This window comes from Cupressus sempervirens, chromosome 2 (genome assembly GCF_028749045.1).
Source record: "Cupressus sempervirens isolate cs-2001-9-10 chromosome 2, ASM2874904v1, whole genome shotgun sequence".
In the NCBI taxonomy this organism is placed as follows: Eukaryota; Viridiplantae; Streptophyta; class Pinopsida; order Cupressales; family Cupressaceae; genus Cupressus; species Cupressus sempervirens.
The window spans coordinates 162979808-163003752 of NC_143119.1; the positions used below are offsets into that span (position 1 = coordinate 162979808).

The following is a 23945-nucleotide window of genomic DNA, read 5'->3' on the forward strand; positions in this document are numbered from 1 at the left end:
TTTAAGTTATTACAAGCTCAACACAGTAACCACAAGTGCACTTAGCTAGTTTGCTAAAGTCGTGATTCCCAATTAATGGGTTGCATTAAATGGAAGCATGCCGTAATTGATCTTAATATTAGTGTTAGTAATGATTTGTTGTATTGAAATCATAGATTGGTGAAGCCAATGGCAAGAGCTGTTTATTAACAAATTTTTAACTGAAATCATGTATCACTGAAACCCATGGTAAAAGCATTCAAGTTACTAGATGAAACTTATTCTGTGAGCCCATATATTTGAGTTGCAGAGTTTTTCCACTCTATCTTTCTCCATCATCATATATTGACCATATCAACTTCATGCAAAACTTATACAACTGTGGTACTCGGTAAATAACATTCATTCTTTTGCATTTTATTCATCTTCTGCTTCATTCACATTGACTGTGAAAGTGTACTCTTGATCACACCCAAGCTATCAATCACACATGAAATATAGTGTATATGTCTTCTCTCCAAGATCTGAAGGTGCAGTAAACCCAAGCTTGACTTTAGTCTTCCTTTGGAGCAATACCCTCTTGATGGCCAGTTGTTGATTGCTTTTTAAATCCCCAATTACTAGCCACCATACTTCTTCCTTTGCTTTGGGATACCTTGGTGCATCAACTGGACCCAACTCATGTCTACCTTCAAGATCTCTTTCTAGAGTGACCTGCACTATTACATTCTCTCCAGCACTCACATCATCACTGTCAACTATGACATATGCCAAATCAATGTTTGGAAAGTGATTACAACAATGAGCAATGTCTAACAGTTGTGAATCTATCATTTGTAACAATTCACGCCTTTCATCATCCTCCATCTCAACTAAATCAAAAATAGTTTCAATGTTTTTCCCTGGATTTTCATGGCACTTCTTAGCAAGTTCCTTGGTGAAATGTGGAAGCTGTAACAGGACAAAATCACGGTCCCAAAGACCTTGTGTAACCATTTGGCTCAATTCCATTGCTGCAAGAGCTGGACTGAACCAACCATTACCAAAAATAACATCCACCATAGCTTGAAGAAGGTACTTAGTAGAAAGAAGCTCGTTCATCTAGTGTTAGGTTTCCAGCTATGACATGCCTTGACAAGTGAGCTTACAACAATGCCTTTTCCTTTACATGTGGATCGGTATATTTTGGTTTGTCAATAGCAAACTTTTGATGATTTATCAATTTTCTTATTACTTCTTCTTCACCTGGCTGTATGGGAAGCTGTGAATACTCTGAGGCAGAAGCAAGAATTTCAAGAAGCTCTTTTAGCTTTTTCTTTGCAGATAAGGATGAGCTGAAGAGTTCAATGGTGGTATAGCTAATATAGTAGTAAGATCCTATCATCTGCAGGTTCAAAGGAGAAAGATACATATCATCTTCTATGGCAACACTTTTTCTTGATTCCAAATCACTTAGTGTACTCTCTATAAGCTCAAAAAGGTGGTCTAACAAATGCCTATGGTTGACACCTTGAAGATTATAGTAATTCAGATTCTGTGTGAGTCTTCAATAGAAGAATGTCCAAGTAAGATAGTCTACAGCATCCTGCTTACTTTCAATAGTACCCACGACAACTTCAGCATTGATATGATCATGGAGAAAGTGATCTAGGTGACTCTCCATGGGAAATGGCTCATATAAGATTTTTTTATAATATTCTTTATGAGGTGCATGGCATAAAATTACACACTTTCTAGCATTATCAAGCAGAGGTCTACTGGCACGCCCCATCATTTGGAGAAGATCAGTTATAGGATAGTCTGTGTGAGAATTTTCCTATCCATCGTAATATTTTATACCCATGACAACAACCAAATGAGCTGACAAAGACAATCCCCAACTCATTGAACTGCTTGCAATGCACACCTGAATTGCCCCTACACTGAACAACTGGGCTACAAGTTGTTGTTCTACCAAAGTGAACATTATGATGAAAATGTTTTTATTGGGTTGATGATAGCATTAAACAATCATAGTTCAAAGTAAATAAAAGAGAGAATCTAAAACTAGGAAAGAACTATAGATTTGAGTAGATTTTCCTCAGGCGTTATGATTAAAAAGTTTTTGTTAATAATAGAATTGAACAATCATAACTCAAAGTAAATAAATGAGAGAATCTGAAACCATGAAAGAATCCATATAGATTTGAGTAGATTTTTTTTGACATTATAATGATTTTTTTTTGTTGACAATAACATTGAATAATCATAGCTCAAAGTAAAAACAAAATTCTCAAAAAACCTTAGCAAAGGTCAAATTTCTTGACAAGGACCTTGCCTACAAGTTTGAGTGGCCTGAGAGGATTGGGGGTTTTGGATCACTGAGGTAATAAGCTTAGAGATTCCATTGAGACATTCCTATTTTCACACCTAGAAATGCAGCAACTCAATCTACCACAGAATAGTTATACTGTGGCATTTTCTTAACTTCTTTCCACTCTTCTTTTCTTGCATCTCCTTTTATGGCTATCTTTTCTACCATGTTTTCCACTTTCCTTTTCCTAGTACAACTATATAATTGTTCTCTTGCCATACTATACTTCTCTTGGTAGGTACCTCATCTCTCACAAGTAGTGTCCCTAGGTGACTCTAACATCACCTTAAAATACCCTTCTAGCATCTCTTGTGTCACTTCATAACCCATAGGATGTATGAAGATATTCCATGGGTCAACTACTTTCATGTAGGTATAATTGATCTATTTCCACAATAAAGAAAATGTTCTCTGCATACTTCTCTATAATTTCCCTTTGAATTCTATGTCTTTATTTCATATTAATCTAAAAACCTTTAATCATTCCAAAGTTACCTTCTATAATTATAGCCTTATTCTACATGTACTAATCAGTGATAAGTTCCATAGTGCATTTATCAGACACCCAAGATGAATTTGACATATTAGGGAATTTATGTAAGATATGAAAGTATATATACATAATCAGTTATCCAAATCTAAATGGCTGGATCTTTTCATGTTTGATTATCCTCACATTTTGAAGTAGTTGTTTCCTTATGATCTTGCACACATCAAAATTTTCCTTTGTCTTTAACTATCTTATATGTAGTTTATATGACTCCTACTATCATTGATATGTGTCTATAACTACAATATATTTTATATCCCAGAATCTTGGCTAAACATCTTACATTAATTTTCCTAATATAAGACAATTCCATTTCTCTTCAATCTCATTTAGTCCCTATTTTTTCTCAACTTCCTTCTTTATAATTTCAGTTCAATAAAAATATGTATCGATTCCTTAGTTTTCAAGGTGGTTTGGTATCCTAACCAAACATATCATCATGAATTTTTCTTAGAACAACTATTAAACAGATTATTGAGGTTTAAATTATCCATTGTTTTCTGTGGCACAACCTTCTACCAAAGTCCACCATTCTCACAGGGCACTTGAGTCCCTTAGTAAAAGCAACAACCTGCAATTTCAGATAGTAATAGTCAATTACATGTGCATAATAGTTGGTTGTGTTGAGCCTACACAGGTAGATGAGTTGTCTTGAGGTTGTGGGTAGTCCCCCATGGTCTCCAAATTGATCTTCATATCTTTTTTCACCTCACATATAAGTTATTTACAGTAATTAGAAAATCAACCTCTAGCACTATGACCAATACCCTACGACCAAAATTTTGAATGAACAATAATGTGCAATTAGACTTCTTGATGTATAAATTGGGTTTTTTTTTTAAATCAATTTCCTTTGGGGAAAGTACTTATTTGGTTTTGAATACTAATGTCGTGGAGTTCATTTCAAATCATATAGTGTCTTTTCAAGTGGCATACCATGTGTTCCTTTTCTTTTCTAACAAAATTGGGCTTTTAGATCTTCATTTAGGAATGTACTTCATATCTATTTGGTGGATATTCCAACTATGATTGGAAACAAGCGCTGTCAACATTCTAATCATAATTATCTTTGCAACTAGAGCAAATATTTCTCAATCTTCAATTTGTTGCTCGTTAGCTACTAATCTTGCTTTGTGCTTGTCAATTAAAACATTATTTTTAAACTTGATCTTAATACTTTTTATAATCAATGGCTTTCTTTCCAATGTCTATCTCTCGACTCAACACATTTTTTCATTTTTATTTCCTTCTTGCTTCATCATAAATACTTGGTTCACAAGCTCTTATGATGTTCTTCTTGCTAAGATTATGAAGTGCACAATGACTTTCAATCTAGGTAATCAATTTCTTCTCTTCCTTCTATAGATTCAACGGGACTTTCAGAGTTTGGCTTAACTTTTTTGGGTAAGTGTGATGATATGTAGTGCACTATAAATTTTCTCTTCAATGAAAGGATTAGCACCTCTAATTTTCAAATGGCGATCAACCAGAACTAGTTGACAATCTAACCTTAAAAATACATTTTATGCCAAATTCCAATCACAGTTAAAGACATTTAGCTATTGGAAAATGGCAAGATTATGTCTTATTTCAGATATGCAATAAAATGGGCAAGAAATGTGGAAGAACGTTAAGTTTTTATCCACCAAAACATGAGTAAAATTGTATAAACTGAATGTATTTTTAAAAATAATGTCAATTCCCTTCAAAAGAAATATTTTGCATGCAACTTACTTGTTGAAGAGGTTTCAAGTTCAGCAACTCTTTAATCACAGGATCCACAATAGTTGGAAGCTTTGACCTATCTGTCAGTTGTGGCTTGGCCTGTAGCAACCAAAAATTCATTAGTATATGCATCTCAACATTTAAAAAATACATCAAGCAATTTAAGTCAGTTCCAGTTTGTAAATTAACTGGAATTTTTTTCTTCTTTAACATATTCAACAATCAAGTACAAGGTTTTTTAGTTTGGACTTTTCCCTGATGAGCATTGTTAATCAAAGTTATAAACTTATTAAGGCTTCTAATGAGCATGTCAAGATCCTTCTTGGTAAATTGGAGAATTCTAATGAGGATAGAGCCATTATCCAGCTCACTGATGACATTACTCATCATGCGACAAAGAATCCTATTGGACTAAGTAGAAAGACTAGAGCTAGCTATAAAAGGAAATAGTCTTCTGTGGCCTATGAGGTTAAAGAGCTGAAGAAAGTGGTAGAGAATATGAACAAGCTCGCATTGGAAGTGGTTGAGCTACTCAAAAATCTTGGGTAGCTATTTGTCTGTGATTCTTCTCTGTGTTTTGTTGTCTTGGGTCTTTGTGTTGGGGAGCCTGGCCCTTTCTTTGTTGTCATCATCTCTGGTTGGCTGGCCTATTTTGTTTTTGTTTTGTTTCTCAGTTAGTATTATAATTCTGCCTATCTTTAGCACTATTTTGTAAAAGGTTTCAAGATCCCTTCAAAAACCTATTTTCAAGTAATCAAAAACATATTCAACAATCAACTCACTTCCTATAAACTACAATATATTTACATATTCAACAATCAACTCACTCCCTATAAACTACAGTATATTTTATAACTTTTTCATTTTACTAATAACACCACTGCGACATGTGCCTTGGTATCACATGGACCGAGAGAGACTAGTCCTTGTGACTTCATGCTTTGCCATTGAAAGCACTCACATTATAACAATAGTCTTAAGACCAATGACACCAATCTCCTTCAAAAATATGTTAGTACTCTTTCTTGGCAACTAATACAGTGAATTTCCTAAGCTAAAACATAAAATGATAAAGCATACCCAGGTAACGAGAGATAAGCCTCCTTCTAGCATTGATTTGTCTATAAGCTTTCTTCCAGTAATCAGTTCCAATAGAACTACTCCAAATGCATAGACATCACTTTTTTTCCATCAATTTCCTTGTCATTGGTTACATAAAGATAATTCTATCATTGGTTGTACAAAGAAAATTATCTAAGTAGAGGTGAATCAATGTCATGGGGGCATTTGTAGCATAGAAAATTAATATTAATTATATCTATTTTCCTAGGATGTGATTTTTTTGGGAAGCGGATATACCATAAACATAATTTGAAATCTCAACCTAGTATTTGAGGCATACCATCTACAAGGTATTCTGGAGCTACATATTCTAAGGTTCCCAAAACTTGAAAAAAGTTTTTGTCCACAACTCCTCGAACTGTTACAGCAAGACCAAAATCTAAAAGTTGCATGCCATATTAAATAGGAAAGACTATTATGAAACATACTTTCTATGTGAAAATATTCCCTTACAATCAAATTTACTTACTTTTTCATTGTAGTTTGCATCAAGGAGAACATTTGATGATTTCAAATCACAGTGAATGATAGATGGATCGTAGTGCTCCTGCAAATGCTTTAGCGCTCTGTAATATTTAGGGTATAATGACTTTAGATTTTGTTGCACTGTCCTTATTGTTGAAATTTTTAGTCAGTGACTCAATGTAGTACATTTGAAGTAACATTCCATTAGAAAGTTACATTGTGTGTTTTCTAGGGACAAGACAATACAATGTTGTTTCTTGGTCTTCTGAAGTACTTGGAACTGTAATTGTGTTTGTCTGAAGCCTTAAAATTAAAATCCTTATAGGTATTATTAGGAGTTATAGTTTGTGATCAACACATTTAATAAATGAGTTAAAAAAACTCTCTACATTGCATCCACAATAGTTTAACATTTTCAACTAGTTATCCAAAATATAACCAAGAGAAACAATCTCACGAGTAGGATAATTTTAATCAAAGATTTTAAATAGACTTGGCCTATAAACACAATTCACCTCAACAACTGAGCTAACATCAAGAGGAAAAACAAGAGACATATAGCTATAGAACCTAGCTCACTCACAAGAAAGCATGTGCCCTCGTCAACAATCCTGTCAGAATTCTTCCCCAAAGATGGAGATGAATCTTTGATCAACCATTTCTATTAGAATGATATTGTAGTATTTACCCATAATGGTCATTTAAGTCACCTAATGCATAGTTCATAATATCATTATTGACAACTATTGCTGAGGGCAAAAAAAAATGGGTAAATATATAAAGGGAACAAAATGATCAAATATCAAACATTGTAGGTAGCCACACATAAATCCCATATCACATTTGCATTGTATGTTATGGGCAGCAATAGTTGTGGATCATTTTAGACCTACGACAAGCAAAGTGTCCATTTTATGTTAGTTTGAGCTTCACTTGGTTTCAAGAATACTATATTATTCTCTACTTAACAAGGCCAACCACGTGAAGGTGGAAGCTCATCTGGCCTCACCCCCCTCCCCCTAACATCAATCTAAAGTACCCATTATCATCTAATTACATACTTCATTCATTCATTCATCCATTTATGAACTATAACATTCAATCAATATAATCACATAACATTCATTAATATGATATAAAATTCATGAAAACACAATACTAATCAAAACTACATTAACACATAACAATATTCATTAACGCAACAGGACTCATAGTGAAGGGCAAAAAATGGAAGAAAGTTACTAAAGTCTCAGATGAGGCTAGCATGAATAACTTCTTTGTAGAGAATGAGGAGTTGATTCGCTACAGAGGAGGGTTTAAAAGGGATAAGTTACTTGAGCCCTTGGATGATAAGTGTCTGGTCCTAATGAAGTATCTCACACTAGAAGGCAGGTTTGAAGTGTGCTATTATTATCATTTTCCTTTGTTGAATCACTTTAGAAATAGGGATTTCATTTCCATTTCGTTTTTCCTTCTACATTCACTTGAGGATATGATTAATGATATTAGGGGAAAAAAGAGTAAAGGCTTAAACTTCACCATTATTCATCAGGGGTTAATTTTCCATTTGTATCAGTTCCACTTAGCTTTATGTCCCCCCAGAGAGGTTGTAGTGGAAAACCCCCACCATAGTCTGAATTCCCCCCCGAGCTCTAGTACAGGGATGAAAATCTATACTCCTAGGCCATCTCCTAGCAAGGATACTAAGAAAAAGAAAAAATATGACATAGCCCTAGACCAAAAGGGAAACAAGAAAATTAAATTTGATAAGGTGGTTGAGGTTGTTGGAGAGGATTCTAGTGAGGATATTGGGGGAAAAGCAAGAAGAAGGTCTGGTAGGTTAGCTAAGTCTCAGGCTAGGGTTAAGCAAAAGTCCATCAGATACCCTGTTGAGGAAGTTGAAGAAGATAGCTTAGGCAATAATAGTGACAGAAGGGAGGAAGAAAATATTTCCAACTCCAAAAAGGATGAAGGTAATGAGGAGGGGGAAAAATTTTCAATTCTGGGAACATTTCGATGGATGATACTCAAACTCAAGTGTCAGACAGCAAAGAAAGGAATATTGAGACAACCTATGTTTTAGCTAGCTTCTCACTTAAACCTATTACTTTTTGTGAGGAGATGAGCAAAAAGGATAATTCCCCAATTACCATTTCTTCCCCTGTTAAGGAAAATCCAAAGATTTCCTCTAACCCACGGGTGCTACAAGATAAACCATAGGGATAGAAAACGAAGGAGGTTCACGCAAAGAAGGTCAAGGAGCATAAAGAGGAGACTGAGGTGATGGAGGAGCATTACATGAACCTAGAGAACAGGGTCAAAGATTTGGAGAAGGGGTTTTTCACCTTCTCCAAGTTTGGACTTAAAGTTACTCATGCTACTGCTACTACCCTCCAATTGCTAGCACAGGAGAAGGAGGAAGCTGGCTTGGACATGGAGGACAAAAAATTACTCTTCAAGTTTCTTTTTGATGACTAGTCCCAGATTCTACTTCATGCAAGGGGAAAAGGGAAAAAAGAAATCTAAGTCTTTTTTAGTTTTGTTCAGTTATGGGGATTTAAGGATCCAAAGACTTTATATACTTTTATGGCAGTTATGGTTTTGCTGGTAATCAATTGTATTTAAGATTTTATTAGGCCTGGGTAGTTAGGTTGTTTCCTTTCTAGTTCTAGCTTATTTCTGGTTTATGGTTTAAGTCTCTGCTTGCTGGTACTCATGTTCTATTTGTCTATTTTTGTTACTGGCTAGTAATGTGTTGGTTACCAGCCTTTTGACAATTAAGGGCCGACCTTTTTTTTGGTCGCTTTTAATTTCAAAAACAATATTCATTAACATAAAATAAAAACATGTATTAATACGCATCATTCATACATAATTACTTAAAACAAAGTTCTTTCATTATCCAACAAGGTTTATCAAAGAAGATTTTTAAAATATCATTTTTTTAAATTTTTTTTTCTGAGCTCTCTTAAGAAAAGCACTCATAGGAGCATCCATATCTGCTTCATTCTCCTCCTCTTTTGGCACATGTAATGTCAAATTATGATGGCTCCTTCTCTTTGGAGGAGCAGGAGGTTACTGCACTAAAGGGGGCTCTGTTGCAAGAACAAGTGAATGGGATAAATTGGCATACTCTTTTTCTTTTTCTAACTGTTACAAGTTTTTAATTAAGTATGAGTACAACATAAAATGCATTTTTCTTACCTGACAATGCCACATCATGTACATTATCATTTTGATCTACCACCGCGTCAACATGTTGAACACTTGGAACATGGTCCACTCCTTCAGCATGATGTTCAACATGCTCTGAAATATTCAAAAAAAGGATACATGTCAAATTCCAATTGAAGATGTTAAATTGTATTCATAATTGCATAATTAATTTCCAATAGCAAATTAATACCTCCACCACTATAATGCACATCATGGCCTTCATCAGGAGCAAGTTCTGTGGTAGGATATGAAGGCTATAGTAAAATGTTATGTACATTGTTATGTAGTCAATTTACGTTTAAAACTAATACCAAAAAAGAATCTTCTCAACTATTTAATTTCATTTACTTTTCATCTGACCAATTTACCTATGAGATATCATTTGGTGCACTGGATTCTTGGGCAAGGCTTACAGATTCTTCACATAGGTGTGCAACCACAACTTTATAGCCTTCCTTCAAGGCAATTTTTCTATCTTCATCTGTGACCTCCACATTGAAATTTGTGCCCTATTTTTTTTGCTTGATAAAGTCAGTTTTCCATGTATGGTTTCATTAAAAAAAATATTTGCAACATTATATTAAAAAAAAAAATCATTGCTCTACTTACAAGTCGAGACTACAGATTCATATAGCCAACAGAGCCAAGTTTTTGTTGGCCAACCTTTTCTACTCTTGCTTTTGTAGCCATGGATGTGTCCTGCAATCTATGGACAATTTCAAACATCTTAGATTATATATTTACAAATATCAATAATTAGTGCATGATTACAATGTACTTAATACTATAATGACATACCTCTTTTTTCCCTGTTCTGCTTCATTATCTCTATCTTCACATAGCCTTTTCTCCTTTGCATCTTCTATTATTTCATTCCACTCCATCGATGGAATCATAAGAGGACGTTCGTACTTTGGGTTATCCTTAAGAGCCCTTCTATATTGATCCCTCATAGTCTTTATATGCTTTGCTACTCTTTTTAGAAGTAGGCCAGTGTCAAAAATGTTTTTCCCAAATTTCTCCTCAATCGATGCAATCAGCTGATTTTTTAATTCCACAGCTTGTAAATTCCACCTTTTTAAAAACAAATAGAATGTTAGATCAATAACTTTAATATATTACAATAAATAGAAGAAAAGAAAAATTATGTAGCAATGATATGAAACTACGTACCTTTTACATATGGTGGGTCAAAATAGTCTCAATGTCATATGAAAAAGATGTTCAAAGAAAGAATTATTACCTACAAAAACATAAAGGATTTATCAATCCAAAATGAGTAATGTAAAAGTAAACTAAAATTATGCTTTAAATAATATCAATTTTAAAGCACCTAGAAGCTTTCGTTCTTTTAATGGAAACATAGTTTTCTTATTCAGCAACAATGTCCCTTCATACGAACCAGTACTAATCACACGAACTGCTCCAGAAAATGGATCAACTTCAGTAGTATTGCTCTCTGTTGGTCTATCAACTAAAACATCATAACAATTAAATGACAATTTTAGTACTGCTCTCTGTTGGTCTACCTCCCTGCCTATGTCCATGTCTCTCTATATGCATGGTGTGTGTATGCATGTATTTTTGTGCATGCAAGCTTCTGTAGACATCATTTAAGCACTGATATGCTACTTCGTTGTTCATCAACTTGTAGAAAGACATTACAAAATATAGCAAAACAAGGTTTTACTAGTTCTAGTGGGCATAGATGATGATGTTTGCATGGTCCTTGTTGTCGACAATGCAGCAAACAATAGTGGACTGCCAACCAAAGGAGGAGTCCACACTTTATCATGAGCTGAAGAATAGAATATTGTTAGCAAAGACATTTTCAATGGATAAAGATCAAATGGGATACTAGTGAGAAACATCCACAAAAAAAAGGTAAGTGTTATAATGTTTATCAAAACAAAGTGTTACTTACACAAAGGTACTGCACAACAACCCTAACCATGTTCACCATGTGATGTCGGAACTAGCACATATGTCTATACAAGAACACATAAAATTAGAGATCATGATCCATAAGATACTATAAAATATTAATATCTATTGAACTTCTATTACTGCTTTAGTTGAATTATTACTTACCTTCAAATATTGGATTCTACGGTCCAATTTTATTCTCAGTGCCTCTTTCTCCTCACTTCTATCACCCTTGATGATAATGTTAACAAGTTCATCAGTGTATCTTTGCGTAATTTGTTGGGTGATGAATATAGGGTCAGTACTAAGGCCAATGTCATGTAGATATGATGCCTGTATTTTAGATTGCATTTGATCAGTGATCATTGTAGCTTTTTCCTATCATTTGTGACATCAAATATTCGTATACTTTCATCAAAATAACTCCAAATCCATAAAGAAAAGAACATAATAATATGACATTTGTTTCTATATTAACATTAAAATTTACAATAATTATTGTTTAGCTCTATTGAAGGTGTCTGCAATGGTGCATCCATATTGCCTTGTGAAAAAAATAGTAAGTCTTAGAAATCAGCAGCGAAATTAAAGTAATAGACTTACCAAAAAAAAATTAATAATAAAATAGATTGTATATGTAAATCATTTGTCTTAAGTTAAAAATTTAGCGTAACTAATGTTTATATCTAAAAAAATATTTGACATGTTCTACTTAATGTTTATATGTGCACATATGGTTTGGAAAGCAATATTTGGTCATACAAGACTCCATCATAGTTGGCATTGATCCAACCTAGACATTTTATTGATCATCATGATCTTCATCCATGTCATCATCATCACCATCATCATACTTGTCACTTTGATCGTCATCGTCACCACCACCATCTTCATCACCATCATCATCCTCTTGATCACTATCGTCATCATGACCATCATCACCATCTTCATCACCATGATCATGATCATCATCACCATCATAACCATCTTCTTCTTCCTCATCACTGGGTAACTGTTGTTCCTAATAATGATTTACTTCCTCTTATGTTTCTTCAATATTTTTTTCTTCAATCACATTATACTTTACCAACCTTCCTCATGGGTCATGTCTAACAAAAAATAACGAACCTAGTTTGTGTGAAACACCAAAGTAAAACACTTGCATGCATTGGCTTGGAAGAACATAGGGCTCATCTCTGACTGGCTCAAATGACCTTGTATTAATCATAGTAAATCCACTATTGTTTTCAATAACAGTCCTATCAAGATCATTTCGATTCAGTTGTAACCTAAACCATTTGACGACAAATAGAACTATTTTGAATTAATTAAAGTTGCACTCAAGTACATCATCCAAAATGTCATAGTATCGATTTTCAGATTGTTGAGGATGTATGTCAGTTCTAGATGAAATATTGGTGACTGCAAAGACAACACTTATTTCAAAATCACATGTTTTCTTCGTTTCATCTAACTTTTTTGTGCAAAATTTATAGCCATGGTAGTACATAGCTTTCTGATGTTTGACCTGCAATTATTCAAACATATCAAGAATCTTCTCATTGATCTATGAGTTGATATTAAACTTATGTCTCATGATTAGTAATCTTATGCATACCTTTGTATCTCTTAAGCCATATATTAGATCAAGTACCATTGGCGTAACACTGGGATCTCCATTACGATGAACTTTTTTAACCAATGATGCAACACCATCCCATGTTAATGAGCGACCATTTTCTTGAGACTATTCAATCCATACTGTCATCCAATCAAGATTGTTTGCAATATACAATTGTAGTGCATCCCACTCACGACCAACTATAAAGAAGACAATTACACCAGTTAGAAACAACATATATATATTGATGATGGATAAGAATTGTTAAATTACAAAAAAAAAACTTATAATTACCTCTCACCCTCCTCAATCTGCCTTTCCCCGTCAGGTACTCCCCTTTGAATTTTTCATTACAGTTGGGATTCCAAATGCGATCTACATGGATACTTGCTGCAAACTTTGGAAGATATACACTAATATACACCATGGTCTGGTATATCATATATCCCTCTATCATAGGACCCTCAAGATGTGCTATTTGTTAAACCAAGCCCTTCATAAATTTCAAGTGCCTCTCAACCATCCACATTGATCTAGCTTGTACAGGTCCACACAATTCAATCTCCTCAACTTGATGTATGAGGTAGTGTTCTTGAGCATTGAAAAATGTTAGAGGTAAACACTTTTGCATTTCACACATAAGCTGTGGAATTTTTCTCTTCCAATATTTTATATCTTTTTTATCAATTTCTTTAGATGATAACCACCTAAAATAAATTCAACATGCAAAAACACATAAAGAAGATTCCAAATAAAATTATACAATAGATTTCAGATAAAAAGCTACAAATCTAAGAAAAAATACTCTTCTAACCTTATGTATTTTCTAAGATCATATATAACTTGTTTAATATTGTTGTCAAACTGTTGTGGAAGGGATAGAGGTAGGAAAAACTACAATCATTAAAAAATGATCATTTCAATATATTATTAAATAATGCAATTGGTACTACATTCAATCTTAAAAATATACTATAAATAGAAAGCATGACTTACCTTGAGGAAGGTATGCCAATCATGTGTTTTTAACCCTAGCCCAAAATCACCTTTCTTTGATAGAAGAGTGCTTATATTTACAGTAAATCTTGTTGGAATTTTTTTTTTTTTTCATGACTTCTTTTAATGCATCACTTTGTTGCTCTGTTAATAACCAAGGAAGGGCACTTGTATTTATGCAGTCTCCATTCCTATTTGATTCAATGAAAACTTTTAGTGCATGATTGGATTCATGAATGTCAATACAAATTTTAGAAATTTTTTCTCTATCACGCCTTCCATCCAACATTTTCCATAGTGTCTCTGGTACATTCTTTCCAATATGCATAGCATCAAACAAATGCGCGATTGGGAGATCCTTGTAGTATGGTAACCTACTAAATTGAGTAGGATAACTTTTCATTCCTCTAGAAAGTTGGTCATTGATGCCTTGACGACCTTCACGAGCATCAATTACAACATTAGTAAATATAAGACAATATCAAAATACAAATTATAAACTTCAGACGACAAATTGAACATTATCTTGATGATTTAGTCGATCATATTCCAACTTCCATAAATGAGTTGTCATTCTTCGTGGCCTTGATGATGTCTCTTCTTTCCCATTGAAAAGATGTTTTTTGATAATTTGATACCTATGATTATTGTGGAGAAAGTGTCTAAACTCATCAAACACCTACTTTCCTAAACTTCTTGAATGACGACATTTCATCTTTGGACCACAAACTGGACATGCAAATTTTTCCTTTGCCTGAAGACCTAAAAGATCATGTATAATTGGATCATGTACAATTATCATGCACAACTTAAGCATTCAATAGTAATGTGTAAGCACTATAAAAGACCTAAAATATGTGATCTTAACAATATAACATACCGCAAAAATGAGTTAGCCCATGGGCATCATGCATTGTCCATACAAGCATTGCATGAAATTGAAATTGTCGATGTCCTATCGATCTAGAGATGTAATACATAGTGATGCCATTCCATAACTTCAAAAACTCATCAATTAGGGGCTCAATATACACATTCATATCTTTAACTTGATATTTACCTAGCAATTGACTAAACATAAAAATTATGTAATTATTATAACCATTTTCATGCACTATTTATAAATTAATTTAGATAACTATAAAATAAAAAAATACCTGGCACAATCATTGAGAACATTATGTGCTCCCTCTTTATGGACATCCAAGGAGGAATTCTATTGTTAATAACAAAAATAGGCTATACTGAGTAAACAGATCTCATATCTCCATATAGATTGACACCGTCTGCCGCCAATGAAAGTTTCAAATTGCAAGGTTCTTCTTTAAAGTGTGACCATGTTTCTTCTCTCTTTAAATGTAGAAGCATCAGCATAAATTTGCATAATATCATCCTAACATCTATTGTGTGCATGGTAATCCATAAATTGTGCCAAGCTAGCGCACCTGAATAACTGTTCAAGACGTAGAATAATGGGAATGTATCGAAGAACCTTGTGAGGCACTTTTTTTGTTATTTGATCTGACCAATATCTACTAACATGACAATCAGGGCATTCTATTGCAAATTCGTGTTGTTTATGATATAGAATGTGATCATTGGGACATGCATGTATTGTCTGATACTTCATTCCAATATGATCCATAATGTTAGATAATTCTCAGTACGAACGAGGCAAAATATTTGATGGTGGTAACAAAAGCTCACTAATCAACCTACAGCAACAAATATGCATTGTTAATATAATGAATAGTAATTGTATGCTAACATTGAAGATGACAAAAATGGCATACCTTAGCATACATGACATTGCTACATTGGATATACTATTCATAAGCTTTAAGTTCACCAACAACACTATAGCCGATAGTAGAGTTGTTTGGGAGCCTTCGTATAAGGGCTTGTGTGCCTTCTCAAGTAAAGGTATATCAAGACCATCTTCATCATTATTATCAGATTCACTAGTACCATCATTGTGAGCCTCTTCATCACCTGCCCCAATACCATCTTCTTCAATCATGTCCTATGGCACATTATCATCTTCTTCCATGGGAGTGTTATCCTCAGCTTGGATATTCACACCTCCATGTTCCTCCAATAGGAAATCCACATTCAGCAATGGACGAAAATCATGGCCTCCTTCAACATGACCATATTGCCTATAATGACTCTGGGCTATTGTGATTAGAATTCTTCGATTCTTTAAGCCCTTACACTTTTTGCAAGGACAATAACATTTATCAGGTTTTCTTCAAAACTAAGCTCACAATGCAGCCATTGTCTCATTATTTTGTTCTTGGTTCATATTGTCAGGCGTGGTCTTTATTTACAGAAAAATATACCTGCAAATAAATTAGACATGTTGTAGTTAATGTTTATATCTGCACATATGGAAATTGTTGATTAATGTTTTCAAATGTAACTAAAATGATCATATAATTTCTAGAACGCCTAGATGTTTGCAAAATGTGGATTTATAGACAATGTATCTTAGTTATTTGCAAAATGCCTCAAAGAGATGTCACAAGCATTCCTAGCCTGAAGAGCTATAGCCTTGAGATCCAATTTGCAATCCAAATTTACAGTTGACACAATGTTTCAGTGTATTTTTCCATTGAAGGCACGTGCATCCAGCTAGAAAGATACAATTAAATTTTGAAAGAAACACAAGGGTATCTTTGAAATTAGAGCATTCCATTGATTAATGCAGACAACAATATGGCCTTATTAAATTAAAAAACATTATCCTCTACATATGTACATAAAATTTTACAATGTAAATTGACATAACATTATCCTCAAAGTGATAGTTTTCAAGTTATTAGTTAAGGCATTCACAGTGGTATCAGAGTTGTGATCCCGTCAACCAGTGAATAATGTAGAAAAGTTTAAGACGTATGACAAAACAAAATAGGGTGGATCTTTTTTACAAGCTGATTGAAATACCAAGGAGCCAACATAAAATGATCAAACTATTTAAAATAATATTGCAACTTCAGAGTAATACAAAATTCAAATCCAGTTAGAACATCACAGAAAGAGGGAAGCTCATCTTCAAACAACAAACAAATTGTTAGTCCCACGCCAAAACCTAGCAAACCTAGGTTCTCAAAAAAGGATGAAGAAAAAGCCTAAGACAACCATTAGCATGTGAGTTTTTGTATGTAGCTTGCAAATCAGAACAAAAGTAGGTAAATTTCCAGCATTGCTATAGATTAAATATGCTTCCTGCTTCTCAATAACCCTTCTGATATTCTTTTTGTATTTCTACCTACAACAACTAGGCATACACTTCTGATATTCTTTTGTATTGCTGCCTACAACAACTAGGTATACAGTAGTAGAGGCAGATAGTAGTGGGTTGGAGAAATCTCAGAATCTACGACAATGGTTGTGCTCAACCATTTTGGTTTGTATTTTCTCATTTAGAGAATTTTTATTTCTTTGCTTGAAATGGTTTATATATGAGTGTGAATCATTCAAATTTCCTCGATTAAAAAGATGTCGAGTGAGTGTGTAAATTGGCTTTACACCTACATTCTACCACCATTTTTTATATGCAATCACTGAGAATATGCAACTTCTTTGCAATCGCATCCATGATTCTTGACCTAACCCTAACATTTCTTAAGGAAAAAATTATAGTACTTTCTAATGTTTTTTTTATGAAACCATCTTGTTCATATCTACCTTCTGACCATGGTAATCCAGATGAAACTAAACATTGACAATTTGTGTTACTCCTCTATGTTAGCATATTACTTAATAAACCCATTTCTAGCAAAGATGTCAAATGTATACTTGAAATCAACATATGCAGAATGAAATTTAGCCTAAGTGAAATTAATTTTCATGGTTGTAAGTTGCATTCATCTAAAAGAATTAGAATCATTGCATTGCTAATTGTGAATATATCCTAAAAATATCCATTTGTGTCAATAGACAAGTGTGTTGCAATGGCTTCAAACTTCAATCTGTTTGTCTCTATTGAGGTCTTTTTGGGGAATTTTGTGACAAGAACATTTTTGTATCCGTTTTGACTAATTTCTAAGGAAAAGAACAAGACATCACTTTCTGAAATGAATGCCTAGGCATTAAGGTATGAGCATTATAGTATGAGATAAATGCGCTAATTTTTGTGATATATGTAGGCTATTGCAGAGCAATGAAATATCAAGTCCACTTCCTGAAGAATTTTTGTAAGGCTCTACTCTTTATCCATATTTTATTTTCCATTTGGGTTCATATTATGCTAGGTTTTGTTTTAGTATTTAACCTGTATGCCCCATTTTTAGAGATTTGTCCCACAAGAATCTAACTGGGTCGGTACCCATGACTCATGCTTGAACCATCATGTACGAACAATATTCCCTCTTATGCTATGTGGGAATTCTGTTTCACATGTGAATGTATTTTTGCATTAAAATATAACTGATATTTAGATTGAAGTGCTAATTTTGGGGTTTGGGTGTTTGGAATTTAACAGTATCAAAGGAAATCCTCTACTATTTGGAGGTACTGTGCAGAATTGTCTTGGGGAGTCTCCAAAACCCATGGCTTTTACAATGAATTTATGAGAAGGGGAGGTTATTTTTGCTTCTTCAATCTTCTTCAATCTTTTCAATCTTTATTTGATTTCCTTAGCTAAATAGCTCTTTTATAGGTATGGTACCAGCTAGAGACTCTAGAAAACATAAAGTGGTAATCTCATTCAATGTAAGTCTGAGCCTCTTATGTTTAATGGGTTTTGGAGTTTGAATTTTCTTGTGGTGGAGACAAAGACACAATCAACAGGTTTTCTTACTTGGGAAAGATCTTACAGGGGACAAATGCTCACACCTTAACTTTGGTCCCAATGAATTTTCCTTCAACACTTTAAGGTTATACTTTCCATAACAATCCACCATGCTAGACTAATCCTTCCCACAACCGGAAGATTTTTGTTTAGGTTGCCCTTTACCTCTCTTGACAGTCTCAAAGCTTGACTATGGCACTTAAGAATTGCTTGGGGTAGACTTTAGTTGTGAAATCCTCTAAATTAGTACTAATGAATCTGTACAAAGGAAATTCCCATATTTTCTTTGATTAATAAATACAGTGTAAACAAAATTTTACAAAATCAAATACTTTCTCTCCTAATGCAATAATGTTTGGATTTTCTCTTGGTAAACATGCTAAACAAAAATTTGTGATAGAATCAAAATATTGAGCACTAATTTCAGAGTTTCTTCATCATGAACCTTCAAATATGATTTGATTTAAAAAATATAAACACTCAATTAGTAATTTCATGGGAGCTTTGGAGTTCAAGAGAGGAACAAGAATAGAAGCTTCATGAGGCTATGGTGAAAAAGACTAGAGAATGGGACAAATCAAAATGTGAGCTTGATTCTAGAATAGTAGAACTGGAGTAGCTACTAAATGAGGCAAAAGAAAGAAGTAATGCAGCATCCACATCTCTCTGAGAAAATTCAAAAGCATTATCTAATTTGCAAGAAGCCAAAAACTATGTTGAGTATGAGGCTAAAGTTCTTCAAACTAAACTTGAGATGTTAGAAAGTGAGAATGTTGGCCTCAAATATAAACTTCATGCACTTAACAAAGAACTAGGTACAATAATTGATGAAAGGGATATTAGTAAGAAATCTTCCCAGGTTGCTAGCAAGCAACAAATAGAAATAGTTAAGAAAGTTACCAAGTTAGAGGTTGAGTTTCAGAGGCTAAGAGGTCTGCTTAAAAAATGATTACCAGGGCCTACTACACTGGCTCAAGTGAAACTTGAAGTAGATACTGCTAGAAGGGAGTCTAGGGATATCAAATTGAGGAAGTCACTTAGTAAGGGTGCTGGTTCACCACGTTCTTTAGTAGAGACATTAGAAAGCAACTAAATACCATACAGGAAAAGTGCCAGCAATAGAAGAAGAGAACAAGATGCTAAAAGATGCTCTCTCAAAGTAAAACGGTGAGCTTGAGGCTTCTAGAGTCATGTATGCTAGAATAGCTGCCAAACTCTCCACTGTTAAACAACAATTAGAATCTTTGAGGTGAAGGCAAGGAAAACCTGCACTTGAGTTGCATTTGGAAGGATCAAGAAATGAAAGCACAAGCAATCCACCAAGCTTGTCTTCCATTTTTTAGGATAAGAATGATGGTGACCCTAGTGCACAGTCATGGGCTTTAGCACTGATTGCAGAGCTAGATCATATCAAAATAGAAAGGGTCATTCGCAAAGCTAAGAAGCTCAGTGATGTGTCCAAGGTAGATTTGATGGATGATTTCCTTGAGATGGAGAGATTGGCTTCCATGGATTCAACTAGATTGGATCAGGCAGAAGTAGGAAATTTAGATGAAATAACTGATAAGAATGTTTCAGGAAGTTTTGATATTTCATCTAATCAAGAAGATAGAGCTTTCTTAGAAGAAGTTCTTGCACAAAAAGAATCAAAGCTTCAAACTATCAATTAGGAATGCTCTGTGTTGTTTAAAAAAATGAACCATTTATAAGAAAATCTAATTTTTCTGCAAGCTAGAAACACTTTGAATGAATCTTCCCGAGTTAGTCTCAAAGAAAAGCATGATATGATCCTTGTTGTTGATGTTGAGGGTGCAGACCTACACAAAATACTAGATGAGGTCAAATATGCCATGGCAATAGATGCTGAAAGTACTAGAGATTCTCAGACACATATCTGGTCTTCTATGAAAGCTAACTTCACTTCTCATTCTGATATTGGGATTAGAATTAGTTCTATTGATGTAGAGTTTGCAACTACTATTGTCAGCGTCATTAATTTCTTACAATCTATAGCCCAAGACCCTGAAAAGACTCAAAAATTTAAATCATCAAATACTAATAAACTAGTTTTTAGAATTCAGGAGTTTTCTTAATTAGTGGATTACTTTTTGTAGTGCAAAGAAAACATTACAGAGTTAATTGTTGAATTAATATCTTTGTTATCTCAATTTAAGAAAATGTTTGCTCTTGGTTTCAGTGAAATCTTCCAAAATGAAGCCACATATTTTGGCAACCAATTGCCCAACCTGATGCAATCTAGTTTTCTTTGTAATTTGATCAGTACAGATAATTTCACAAGACAAGAAAGTTCTTAGGATCTTTCAGGAGAAGAAAAGGCTAATAGCCTATGCTTTCAACTAGTTGGTGGCAATTTATACATAATTAGGAAGCTTAAAAGCATTCAAGTAGAAAAAACACCTTTGGAATTTGAGTTGAAGGCCTAGGTAAGAAGAATTGGAGAGTTAGAAGAGGAGCTTATGTGCTTCAAGAGTGAGAATGCAAATCTAGAAACAGTCTTGGTTGCAACCAAAGAGGATCTTGGACACACACAGTATTAGATTATTGAGTTAAAAGAGGAGCTCATACATCTCAAGAGTGAGGATGCTAATCTGGAAGGAGTCTTCACTGTAACAAAAGAGAAGCTTGATCACACCCAGCATCAAGTTATAGAGTTGGAGGAACAACTTATGCATTTGAAGAGTGACAATGCTAATCTAAAAGGTAGTCCTAGCTACAACCAAAGAGAAACTTGAACACACAATAAGTTAACTTACTAAATTGGAACAAATGCTGGAAAACTTGCAAATGCAGCTTGAATTTGCGAAGGAATCAAAGTAGTTATTAGAGAATGAACTAACAGCCATGATTTCACATAAATCAAATATTAAATCTCAATTCAAGGCAACAGAAACTAAGATGAAAGGGTTGTCTGAAAAAGTGGATGCTTTGGAGCTAGAGCTTTAGGAGGAGCGCATGCAATGCAAAGATGCCATTACCAAGTGTGAGGTTTTAGAGGAGCAGTTACAAAGGTTTGTGAAATGATTCAATCCTATTTCAAATATACTAGATTGATGTATATTTTAATTTCCTAAGATATGTTGAGTTCTATCTAATTTTTTTTATAACTTCTTCAGCATGCATGTATTCAGTTTCAGACCTAGGGTTTCTGAACTAATGTGAAGATGTTTAATTGGATACCAGGAAGGAACAATTTTTTGAGTATTCCTAGAGTTTTGTATCAGAGGAATAAATTAGAAAGAGACTAGTATTAACCAGCCTACTTGGAACCCCTCATATTTAATCTATGTTCTTTTCTTATTTGCTAAATATACAAATCAAAAGTATGCATATATTACTAATTTGTGCTTGCTTTCTATTTATTCTCCATGCTAACCAATGTAAAGTTCATGGTTGAAGTATACCAATTTTTTCTATTTTATCATCACAATGAGATTTAAACTATAAGATTTAGCATTAAGATCTACTTGGCATGAAGCCATGTTTTCCTATCTTGTTTATGTAGAAGCAGATTCCATGATAATAAATGTCCAAGAATGTATCATGAACAATTGACATGACTTAATCAGGTAAGTCTACCAGATCTTCATAATCCATGTTAAATGCTGATTTTTTTTTGGGATAAATTGTGTGATAGTTTTTAGCATCAACATTTCGGATCATACTACATGATCCATCATCAGGATACGAGAGAGTAACATTGATAGATCACGTAGGATGATCCAAAACATTGATGCTAAAAACTATCACAAAATCAATCCAAGAAACAAATTAACATTTGAGTATAGTTGCCTCAAAATGAGGTAGAAATATCCAAAAGGGACTATATACACTGAGAAAAATATGGTAGTTTTGTGATATGGATATCTAATACAAATAGCTTTCTCTCCTTTTAATATAGAGAGATAGATCTATAAGGGAAACCACACGCTTCAATTGAGCATGAAGGATTCCACACACTTAAATTAACCTAAAGGATTTGGATGTTGGTGATTTCATTTAGTTCATGGTTATCTTGGAGATTAAAAATTAAAAATCATTTATAGACTAGTGAAGAAATGAGCACGAATATGCATACTGATTTGAATAGAGACCTTTTTGGCTCACGAAGAGGTTCCTAATCCTTCATCCTTTTTTTCTACTTAAGAAAGTTTTTGGTTAGAGTAAATTAGATGTGCAAATGCATTTTTAATCATAGCTTTTTCCTATCACTTATTCTACCAAAATGTTTCCTTGGAACAGTATTTTTTGATGAGTTGAGAGAAAATTTGAGGTGCCATATAGCCATTACAAATCAAATTCTTAGGATACAATAAATTCATCCCATATTCATGGCTTAAACAAGCATTTTTGAAATGATTTGTATTATAATATATGGTAATTCTTCAAACAACTACATTTGGAGAGTGTCTGAAAATGCAGGAAACTGCACATAAGTTGAAACCCTAGTAAAAGGAGAATGGAGAAATACCAATTTGGCACCAGCTGAGCAATGTCGCAAATTTAGACCTCTTCTCGAATCCGTTGTTGTCTGCTTCTTGTGTCATTTGTAGCCAAAAATGCAAGCATTATCAGAAAGGGCATTGCAGTGCATGACTCGGCCAAACAAAATAGAAAGCAATGACTCGTGGCTTGCTGCCTAGCTACAAACCAACTTACACTTCACCTAGGTGCTCACTCATGTGGCAAGCCCTTGCTGGCAGCAAAGCTCAAGGAATCCCAGCAGTCGACATAAATCGGTGTGTGAGGAAATGCATTACCTGTGAATGAATGAAATTTTTTCTTTTTAACCCGTGAATGAATGAAACTTTCTTTTTTTTTGTTATAACATTGAGTTGGTCAAAATTAAACTTAAGAATACATAGGTTGGTCAAAATTTTTACCAAATCAGCCACATAATTTTTATTTTCGACCAATGTGAGAATGAAAAGAAAAAAAAGAAGAAGGAATTATAGCTTTGGTCAAAAATTTTGGTAGAAAAACAAGTGCAAATGTACTAGTGGCATGTTCACATCAGGCACTTTCTTTGACAATTTGTGTGCACAATCATGGGGGAACCATTTATTTTCATGCGCCCACCAAAATGCCATACATTCTAGCATGTGAAAACCATTTGTTGTGCGATTGAAGTTTAAATAGCACCCATATCATAAAAGCCAATGTTGTTAATAATATGATA

At 33.9% G+C, this 23945-nt stretch overlaps 1 pseudogene; it reads right to left on the reverse strand.

The window, feature by feature from the left end:
• Positions 1-396: 396 nt before the first annotated feature.
• On the reverse strand, positions 397-1945 carry LOC149571552 (DExH-box ATP-dependent RNA helicase DExH12 pseudogene; annotated as a pseudogene).
• Positions 1946-23945: the final 22000 nt, after the last annotated feature.